This window comes from Martes martes (assembly GCF_963455335.1).
Source record: "Martes martes genome assembly, chromosome: 1".
Taxonomy (NCBI): Eukaryota; Metazoa; Chordata; class Mammalia; order Carnivora; family Mustelidae; genus Martes; species Martes martes.
Window position 1 is genome coordinate 173,715,332 of NC_137888.1, and position 11,937 is coordinate 173,727,268.

At 35.6% G+C, this 11,937-nt stretch overlaps 1 pseudogene across 1 annotated transcript; it reads left to right on the top strand.

The window, feature by feature from the left end:
- The first annotated feature begins 510 nt into the window (after positions 1–510).
- Positions 511–1,030, top strand: LOC308357321 (mitochondrial import inner membrane translocase subunit Tim17-B-like; annotated as a pseudogene). Its single transcript has one exon. The product of its transcript is annotated as a mitochondrial import inner membrane translocase subunit Tim17-B-like (transcript).
- The last annotated feature ends 10,907 nt before the right edge of the window (positions 1,031–11,937 follow it).

Genomic DNA, 11,937 nt, shown 5'->3' on the forward strand with positions numbered 1-11,937 from the left:
AAACAGAAATACTCTAAGCAATGGCCCCCACTGCATTCTAACAAACAGATCATGTCCCAGAATGATCCATTCTTTTTTTTTTTTTTTAAGATTTTATTTATTTATTTGACAGAGATCACAAGTAGGCAGAGAGGCAGGCAGAGAGAGAGAGGGAAGCAGGCTCCCTGCTGAGCAGAGAGCCTGATGCTGTGCTTGATCCCAGGACCCTGGGATCATGACCTGAGCTGAAGGCAGAGGCTTAACCCACTGAGCCACCCGGGTACCCTCAAAATGACCCATTCTTGATGCTGTCTTAAATATCCCATCAAAACATACATCAACTGAATATATTGTGCATGGCATCTACTAATATGTAATCTAGCTTTACAAGAAATTTAAATAACACTCAACTAAAGGCGCCATAATCAAATTTCTTTTGAAAAGGAAAAATCCAAAGGTGCTATTTTGTTGTCATACAAAATATACTTTTTACACAGTATTTGACATATCCAATCTGCTTTGAAAACTGCACGGCCGGATGCCGGCGCCATGGAGGAGTACGCGCGGGAGCCTTGCCCATGGTGAATTGTGGACGACTGCGGTGGAGCCTTCACTATGGGTGTCATCGGCGGTGGAGTCTTCCAGGCCGTCAAGGGCTTCCGCAATGCCCCTGTCGGAATTCGGCACCGAATGAGAGGTAGTGTCAACGCTGTGAGGATCCGAGCCCCCCAGATTGGAGGTAGCTTCGCGGTGTGGGGGAGCCTGTTCACCATCGACTGTGGCCTGGTGCACCTGTGGGCAAAGAAGACCCCTGGAACTCCATCACCAGCAGAGCACTGACCGGGGCTGTGCTGACAGCCTGCAGTGGCTGATGGGGGGCATCCTCTTGGTCCTCATAGAGGGTGTTGGTATCCTCCTTACTCGCTACACAGCCCAGCAGTTTTGCAACGCACGCCTGTTCCTGGAGGACCCCAGCCAGCTGCCCCCTAAGGAGGGTACCCCAGCCCCAGGCTATCCCAGCTATCAGCAGTACCACTGAGGAAGTGACCGCCTGTCACCACCACCATGGGAGCTCCTCCTCCGTTCCCTCCCCGATGATCTACCTCGAAGGGAGGGCTGGCTCCCAGTTGGCCCTGGGACCCTCCAGAGAGGGCCTCTACTGTGCTTCCTTGTCCCAGGGTGGGGGGTGGGGCACCCCAGGTGCCCTGAAGGATGGGTCCCCTCCTCTATCAGGGCACCTCAACCCCGAATTCACATGTAACAAGTTCTCACCCCAGCCCCCTTTTCCTGGTGCCCTGATGAGTATTTAAAGCCCATTTTGAAATGCCAAAAAAATAAAAAATAAAAAATAAATAAACTTGCTAACAATATTTTCCTCCTTCTGCACAACTTGGATAGTATGTCACTTGAGCTAAGGATTCAGCTGAAGGGAACTGAGAATGCAAATGGGGGGACGTATTTCTCCTCAGGCTTGCTTGCCTATTACCATTCTCTGAGGTACACAGCCAGGCTGAATCAGAGGTGCCTCTTGGACTCAGAAAACTTAAGTTTAGAGCTATCCCTTTTGTTAGTGCTGAAAAAGTCAGCTGAGCTATTAAAATTCTCAGGTACAAAAGATCTCAGGTGGCTTTTAGGAGTCAACCATAAGTAATGGAAGAGAGCTGGCAGAGACTTGTGGTTAAAAGAGCATGGAATAATCATGCTATATATATATATATATGCAATATATATATATATGCATATATATATATATGCAATAATCAACTAATAAAGAATTAAATGTATATCCACACAATGGAATACTTTTTGCAATAAAAAATGAAGTCCGGATATATGTTACAACATGGGTCAACAGTGAAAATATTATACTAAGCGAAATAAGTCAGCCACAAAAGACCACATATTGTCTGAGTCCATTTACAGGAAATGTCTATAATCAGCAAATCTAGAAAGACAGAAAGTAGATTAGTGGTTCCTTGTATTGGCAGAGGGAAGATAATGAATTGGGGGAAAGGAACACTAAACAGCTAATGAGTACAAAGTTTTTTGGGTGGAGCCATATAAATATGCTAAAATTGATTGTGGTAATAGATAAGTATAATTATTATTCACTCTGAATATACATAAAACTACTAAATTAGACAGTTTACAAAGGTGAATTGTATGGTATGTAAATTATATCTCAACAAAGCTTTTTAAATTTTTTTTTTTAAATAAGACCATGATTTTTGTCATGACTCTACTATTTAAGAGTTCTAGAATGATGGGAAAATTACCTAACTATTCTAACCTTCAGTACCTTATCTGAAGGTAGAGATGATAACATTTCTATACTTCATTCTATTAAAGACTAAACAATTGTACCGTTTTACACAATAAATATGAGCTCTTATTATAGCCAACCAAAGCATCTTCCAGCGTGGTTCCTGAAAACCAATGGCTGCCCTATAGCAAACTTAGGTGTCAACACAAGGGTACTTCATTCTTCAAATTCCATTTACATGTTCATTCTTAAATATTAATGGGGCAAACACTGTCTGCTTGGCATTACTAGGTACATATAAAACTCTAGATGGACTAATAAACTCATGGAGGAGACATTCCAACATTTCACTAAATACTCATCCTTATTGGACAAAGCAACTAGTATCTCCCCAGTGTCCACAGTAGGCAAAAATCATGGTCTCTTTGCCTTTGAGGCACATGCAATGAGAAAATGGATGAAGATGGAAGAATTTAAGATGGAAATAAATGCTAATTATAATTATTTCGCTCTCATATTTACAGGCAGGAGGATTCATCCAAGAAAATAACATTGCATTCCAAAAATAAGTACTATAACGACCTTAGTTAAGGCACACCAATTAACTCAAACTAAGATTTCCCCATAATATATTTTACTAATTTATAATTACATAACCAAACTATTCAATGGTTTACAAAGTAAACATTAATAGTCCCTTCTTTCACCCTGCTTCTCCATAATATTTCTTTCACAAAAGGCAACTATAAATAGGAATGAGTTCAGTTCCAACTTAGAATAAAATACATACACACTGGAATGATTAATAACTAGTGACTCCAATTGTAACCCTCTTATCAATTTCAAACTATGGTTTGATGTTATTTCATTATTTCTGTCAAGTAGATTGCAATCTGTAAAAAACTAGAAGTGAATTTTAAAGTTTACTTGCACGTCTTTGAGATTTTTTTTAAAGGACAGGCAAAGCCAGCCTGAGTCACAAGTATGGTGGCTTAAAGTACATACCCAACAGAAGTGCTTGTCGAAGCCAAAGTCTATTCCAGCCTGATGTCTGATACGAATGCTTATCACAGTGTGCCTGAGCCTGCCAAACTCAGACTTCACACTGCTGTTAAAAGACTCTGTATTATTCCCTAAATGACTTGCCTCCTTTTGCTGTGATTATGACTTCTGCTCAAGGCTGATAATAAAATTTCTTACAAATCAAAAGGAATAAAACATAAGGTGAAGCTGTTAAAAACCAGCTATCAACAAAAAGGTCAAAGCCTCCGGCATGAAAAGGAAAAAAATTATCCTCTGGTCTGGGATCAGATTTATACTCGATATAGAGCAGAACCATTTACAGCCACAAATTTTTTTAACTAGTAATAAAGCATATTACAAGCTTTCTTAATTTAATTTTTTCTGGCATTTATTGTGTTTTATAAAATATCTAAATGTCAACCAGATTTATAAAAATGTATTTATAACTTAATAAATGGTTAAAACAGATTATTCATGGACAGATATAATGCAGACCATAATAATCTAAATTGGTATGGATTTTTGTTTTCCTCCCAATCACAAAGGTAATTAGTGTTTGCTTATAAGATTTTTTTTTTAATTATTCACTAGTAATGGGTACTAAAATTATATCTCTATGCATTTGAGACTTCAATATTACTACTGCACAGTTAACGTTCGATACCAGAACATTTGGTAGATTTATATATTTCAATTTGCAATGAATTCAGTGAAGGGTCAAGGACATATCAAGGATGGCTTAGCTCAAATCCGGATTTGAGGAATAATACCAATGATATTTTGAAAATGATTATCCACTAAGTTGTTATTTTCTGCAGGTGAACCAAGCTCCTGTTTGAAAGCCACCAAATAGGCAATCCCTTCATGGTATTTTCAGGTTTCTCTGATAAAATATTTTACTCGAAAAAAAGAAAACAAAACAGGAAGTTCCACTGACTAAATATACTCTGATCCTCTCTTCCCTGGGATAAATGTAAAGAGCAAACAGTTATAAATGAGAATGTTAGTTACACCATTTGGATTGAAAATAAACACTCACTTGTTGCTGCAATTTTCAAGGCTCCTGGCTTTAAGGAAGAAGTATTGTTTAAGATAAAAATTTCAAAACATCTCCAAGAATTGTTTTTTGAGAATTTGCAGAACTTTACACAAACAAATCTGGCCTGCAGGTCCAGGTCCTGATCGTTTTACTGTTTCCACTGTTTTGCCTTTCGCATTATGTCATATAGTTGGACTTGCACAGTATGGAGCCTCTCCAGATTAATTTCTTTCATTAAGTAAAGCACATTTAAGGTTCCTCCATGTCTTTTCTTGGCTTGACAGTTCATTTCTTTTTAGTGTTGAATAATATTCCATTGTCAGGTTGTACCACAGTTCTTACTACTGTTACTACTCTTACTTGGTTTCTTCCTAATTTTGGCAATTATGAAGAAAGTTGCTATAAACATGCATGTGCAGTTTTTTGTGTGGACATAAGTTTTCAACAGCTTTGGTAAAAATATGAGTTAAATATGAATTAAAAGAATTTGATATTCATTCTCCATTAAGTTTTATAAGATAAAGTGAGAGACTGAGGAACCTAGAGACAGAGAAAGGGACAGAAGAAAGGGGGGAAGGAAAGAGAGGGAAGAGAACAAATTTTTAAATTCCTATTTGTTTCAAGGACATTTTGATATGTACAGAATGTAATTAGGAAACTACTTTCTCAGAATGCAAGGTTAATTAGATAATTAGTTGAGTTGAACAATAGATGAGGTTCTGCATGTTAAAAAAAATAATATTCTAATTCTATCTGAGGAATAACTACAGGGACAAAAGCCAGGTTTGAAAATAAGCCTTACCAAGAAAAAGGTTAAGACTAGATTTTTATTTGACTGACAAGATGAAGGCAGTCCTGTCATTTAAAGTTTAAATTATACCTTTACAACTATTTTTAAACATAAAATGGGAAATAAATTTAAAGATGATTACTAATTACATTCTCTTTTAAGAATCAGCTAAGCGTATTCATTTATCTACTAAATTGCTGATTCATTCTATATCTATTTAATATTCACTTTATGTGGAGCATTGCTGAAGCTGTTAAGTATATCTTCCTCAACATAACAATCAAAAATCAAAGGTCACTTGAAACTTAGATTCATGCATAGATAGCCTGGAAATAAAAATAACAACTAAGAAAAGTATATAGGATTTCATAAATCCAAATAAATAAAAAATAAAGAAAATCTAAAAAAACAAAACTAGAAACAAAGTCTGTCCTACATTCTTTTTAGATGTAAATTATAAAACATCCTGTGTATTCTAATAGCTGCAAATAATAGAAATTATTTGATAAGTCACATCGAATTTGGACAAATCTAGTGAATCTATTGAAAAGACATTACGGCTGATGTTTCAAGAGTTATTAAACTCAGTTAGTAATGTGATTTACATCCAGATTTTGTCAATAGTACCGTTAGGTGGTAAGGATTATCATAAAAGTTCTCTGAAATCTACAATGCATTTAAATTGAAAATAATTTCTACAACCAAAGGGATGAGGAAATACTTTTATTTCCTTGTTTCTCATCTAAACTTAAATTCCACTCAGTTCTTTAAAAAAAAAAAATACAGAAATGACGTGGTTTAAAATAAACTCAACAGAACTTTTACAATCCTAAGGCAAATATCTTCCAGAGAATTAAAAGGTTAGTTTTCCCTTAAAGTCTTCCACTACGTTGGAATTATAGGGCAAAAGGTGATAACAAACTAAACAAACACCACCTGCATATAAACTTGTCAGCTTCAACATCTATGTACCTTTTTACTTTTCTTTTTGCCTTCTGCCCTATAAAATTTCAAAACCAGTGTTGCCATTTCTATTAGACTAAACTTTGTCATGGTAAATTGGCAACTTTTTATTTATGTTCCCTAAGACAAATCATTCTTCCTAGGCAGAACCATTTAAACTTGGCTCCTCCTTTTAGTCTTCAAATATTTATTACTTTTAAATGATGGTAAATCAAAGTGGTGTCAGCATTTTTTTGACAAATGTTAATGCTCTTTAATAATGTCCAAAGAATGAGAGACACCCTATATTTAACAAGCATTTGAACAATATTTTCAGTAAAGAAAACTTTGAGTGGTGTGGTAAACTGAAAAAGGACACCGTTACTTTTCACTGCATTTACAACCTAAACTCTTAGCTCCTCACAATATTCCTCAAACTGCTGAAGTCTTGTTCTGGTTATCTGGTATCCTTCAATCTGTGCGGGCCTTGCAAACAACACTGCACTAGATACAAAATATCTTACATGCTGTTATTTGGAGCCCTACCTAGCCACCATTAAGAACAAACAAGTGTAATCAGTATGGTGTTGAGAGATGTGTGTCTTAGTTGCCACCACTAACTGAAGCAAGTCAGCCATTACAAACAGAACTACGTGACCATCAGCACATCCAAGGCCAGAGGAAACAAAGTTGAGTACAGCTCAAATGGGTAATACTCAGATTTGTAAACCAAATAAATAGTCATTGTTTTAGGCCACCTGGTTTACAGGTTTGTAATACTGTAACAGATGACTGGCACAAACTCAAGACTAAGAAGACTAAGAAGATTGCCTAGAGTTTTGTTTTGTTTTTTAAGTTCTTTGTAATGATTTATTTATTTATTTGAGAAAGAGTACATGCGTGCACATGTGCACATGGAGGGGAGTAGAGGGAGAGGAAGAGTGAGTCCTAAGCAGACTCTGCACTAAGCACAGAGCCATATGAGGGACTCAATCTCATGACCCTGAGATCAGGACCTGAGCTAAAACCAAGAGTCAGTCATTTAACCAACTGCACTACCCAGGCACCCCTTCATTTTTTAACCTTTTTAAAGATTTATTTATCTATTTGAGAATGAGAGAATGTTGCCTATACTTCCACTGAATACTTAGGTTAACTAGATTATTTGATTATAATTAATATTTTATAAAGACTTTAAAATGAAAAGGCTTAATTAAATTGTTAACTCCTGTTTACCTTAAAGAGATACGGTCTTATATATGTAAACCATAGAATAAACCAAGAGAATAACCATATTATTCCTAATAACAGCAAAAATATGTATAACGTTTAATGTATGCTAAGAAATCTGATTCATTTAATATCAAAACAATGAAATAGTGCTATATTAAAACCTAGATGAGAAGAGTATTACACAAAAAAGTTAAGTAACTTATCCTAAGTCATATGGCTTCTAAGTAGTAAAGACAGGATTTAAATCCAAGCAATAAATACTATTCCATTTTGCCTCTCAACAATAAGAAAAATGACAATATTTTGGATTCTTTCATAGTAATAGGTAGCATTTATTTGAATGATTAGCATGTGTCTAGCACTGTGCTAAATTTCTCTCGTTCCTCATAGGAAAAAATTAAGATTTTACTACTAATACTTCCATTTTTAAGTGGATAACGAAGATACAGATATATGAAGCTAGAGCTTCCTGTGTTGGCAAATTTAAAAATATTTTATAAAATGGGTAATTTAGTCATACACCCCTTTGAGTCTGGTACTATATAATCATAGTCATCAGGAAAATCCACACTGAAACCAGAATGCAGGCACCTGGGTGGCTCAGTCAGTCAAGGGTCTGCCTTTGGCTCAGATCATGATTCCACTGTCCTGGGATTGAGTCCCACCAGGCTCCCTGCTCAGCTCATGTGAGCGCATGCTCACTGTCTCTCCCTCTCTCTCCCTCTCTCACAAAAATAAACGAAATCTTAAAAGAAAAGAAAAGAAAGAAAGAAAGAAAGAAACCACAATCTAGTACCATTACACAATCACTACAATAGCTAGTATTAAAAAAACAAAAAACAAAAAACCTGACAATACCACATGTTAGTGAGGATGTAAGAGCAAATGTAGCTCCCATGATTTGTTGGTGTCAATGTAAAATCATACAATGAATTTGGGATATAGCTTGGTAGTTTCTAATGAATATGTTCACATCCTTACCCTATCCTTTAGCAATTATATTCCTAAAGAAACAAGTATATATGTCCACAAAAAGACTTGTACCAGATATTCGTAAGTTTTATTTATAACAGTCCCAAAATGGAAACATCCAAAACGTCCATCAATGAGGCAATGGAAAAATACACTGTGCATACCCATATAATAGAATATTCTGAGAAATTTTAAAAGATCGAATTGCCAATACATGGAGTAACATGCATTACATTTTATAAATTTTACAAATTAACATGCATTTGAAAATGTTATGTTAAGCAAAAGAAAGTAGGCAAAGACTAATATGTAATATATATTTCCATTTATAAGAAATTATACAACATATAGGAATATTCTAAGGAAGAGTAAGTCAGAAATGTGGTTAACTGGGTGTAGAGGAGACGCATGAGAACTTTATGGAATGATGTAGATAGTCTGTATCTTTATCTGAGTGGTAGGCAAATGGGTATCAAAAAGTCAAAACAATTCTACCTCAGACACAAAACAATATGTTAATTAAATTGAATTTAAATTTAAAAATTTTTAAATAAGAATAATAAAATTAAAAGGTCAACACATTGCACACTTCAGATGTACAAAATGAGCATTTTACCATATGCAAATGACACCTGAAAAAGCATACAAAACAAAACCCATCAAATTCAATTTATTCAAGTTAAGAAATACCTGTGGGGTACCTACCATGTACTCAGTACCGTGCTCAAACAATCCTGAGCGACAGAAAGAAATCTGTGAAAGTCTGTGCTATTTTGAAATTCATTCTGTTGTGAGAGAGACAAACTTAATCACATTTAACAATTAGAGAAAACTCCAGGAAAATAATCTGTTGCCAAAATATGTGTGGCAGAGGGGCCACCTGGGTGGCTCAGTCAATTAAGCATCTGCCTTTGGCTCAGGTCATGATCCTGGGGTCTAGGAACTGAGCCCCAAGACAGGCTCCCCCAAGGAGTCTGCTTCTCCCTCTCCCTCCTCTACCCACTCCCACTCATGCGCTCTCTCCCTCAAATAAATAAATAAAATCTTTTAAATAAAATATGTGTGGCAGATAATATGTGCTATAGAAATAAAATACAAATACCACTTTTTACAAGTGAGATAGGGAATAAGCATTTATGAGACATTTCAACATTTAATGATATAAAGATTAACGTTTTATTTTTTAAAATTCATGAAAATATTATAGTTCAAAATGAAGCAACACAAATAGAATCACTAAAATGCCAGAAGAATTCTAGGGACCTCTAAATATTTTATCCTAAATATTTCAGTGAATTAAGCCTTTAATGATTTTACAGTAGCTGATATCTTATGATTCAATACATAATCAACAGCAAAAAAAGACCAGAAAGACTTAGCACCCAATCAACAATAACAATTTAAAGTTCATAGTGAACCATCTTAAATCCATTTTTTCCTGCAACTATCCAAAGGAGGAGTGGATAGGCAGCAATGGTAACTAGGGTGACGCTGTTAGTCTAATAGTATGTCAAACTTCTCCAAAGAAGACATACAAATGGCTAAGAGACATGTGGAAAAGTGTTCATCATCATTAGCCATCAGGGAAATTCAAATGAAAACCACATTGAGATTCCACCTTACACCAGTCAGAATGGCAAAAATCGACAAGGCAAGAAACAACAAATGTTGGAGAAGTTGTAGAGAAAGGGGAACCCTCTTACTCCATTGACAGGACTGCAAATTGGGGCAGTCACTTTAGAAAACAGTGTGGAAGTTCCTCAAAAAATTAAAAATGATGTTACCCTATGACCCAGCAATTACACTACTGGGTATTTACCCCAAAGATACAGATGTAGTGAAAAGAAGGGCCATAAGCACCCCAATGTTCATAGCAACAATGTCCATAATAGCCAAACTGTGGAAAGAGCTAAGCTAGCATGGAGCACTGGATGTTATACGCAAACAATGAATCATGGAACACTACATCAAAAACTAATGATGTACTGTATGGTGACTAACATAACACAATAAAAAAGAATTAAAATAAATAACTTATCCATCATCTTTAAATGATGCTAAAATTTTGAAGATAAATTCTTGTATAGTGAAAGCCCTTCTATATGGGTTGGAGTTTCATCCTAAGATTCATTGAATTTCAATGAATTTATTGAATGCCTAGTTTCTACGTTCAGCGTTGCGGAAGTTAACATTCTACTCAAACATATTGCCAACCAAGAAAAATCTAACATAGTTAGTTACAGGGGAAGGGTAAAACATGTATAAAGATCTAAACAGAGGAACACTGAAGAGTGGAAATCACCATGTTTGGAATTTTTTGCGCCCGGATACTTCAGTGGCCAGGGATGCAGTTATCCAAACACACAGCTATGATTGAGTCAAGACCAAAGTACCTGGCCACGCTTAACATACAAAGTTCTTTTCTCTTCAAGAATGGCAGCTCAATGTAAGACAGTGATTTAATTATACAAATATAAGACTTTCATAAAAATAAGTCTTGAATCATACAGTTCCATTAGTATCTTAAGTTTTTCTCTGGAAATTCTGTTCGTTACAGTAAGAATAAACTCAACAAAGCTCACACTGAAGTTCACACCTGTGTAAAGGAAAATGAATTATTTCCTCCATTCTGATCTATGTGAAGTCAGAAATATTTTAATGCCTATTACCCTAGACAGCATTCTCAAGCACTGGTAACAGAATTTTAAGCAGAGTGTGAGTCAATTCTGCCTTCCCATCAATATTCCTATCTTTAACATGGCTCTTAAGACCCAGGGTAGTAGTAGTCTGGCTCATCTCTTCCCAATTCTGATTCAACAATTGATTTCAGTCACACTGATATCTACCATTCTCTTGGATATATCATTCATTTGTTCACTTACTAATGTTTCATTTATAGTCTTCCCCCCTCTCTCTCTCTCTCTCTTTCCTAGACTTTCTACATCAAAATCATCCTTAATGATTTTTGCTTGTAACTGCAACCACAGCACTTACTAAGTACTCATTAAGTATGTTACATATACAGATAAAAATGTCCCAAAATAAATTCCATGAAACACAATTTGGTTTAATAGTATTCAAGTCATAATGTACCAAGACTAGATTGAACCGTTTCTTAAAACTACTACATATATTTTCAGGGTCTTTCTGCTTCCATCTTCCTGCACTGTGACCTGGAAGCTCTCTCTAGGCTGTGAGCCAGAACAATCCTGTACTCAACTCATTTGTTGCCTTTGGTCTGGGGATCATTGTTCTGTCCTGCCTGTTGTTTACAATCTAGAAACTCCATCATCCCCCCTCCCCCCAGTTTTGTTATTATTTTTGGCAGAAGCGTACATCCAGTCCCTGTAACTCCATCACAGATGGAATGTACAGATGAAGAAGTTCCAAGACCTCAGAAAGTACTTGGCTCAGAGGTCAAATCTCAAGAGAAGCACTGATAATATAAAAAATACTAATGATGAAAGTCTAAAGCCCTGAAAACTATACTGTGAAATTTCTAAAATGAGGTAGTTTTAATTTTCAAACCAAACATCCAAATAAAACTGTTTTATAATGAAATATTTTTAGTAAGTTATTTAGCCACTACTGTGACTTATACACCTATGTTATTCTTATAAAAGGAGAAAGTAGAACACAATTACAAGGAAGACAAAAACTGATGATAGTCACAATAGGCCCCTAAATTAACTCATA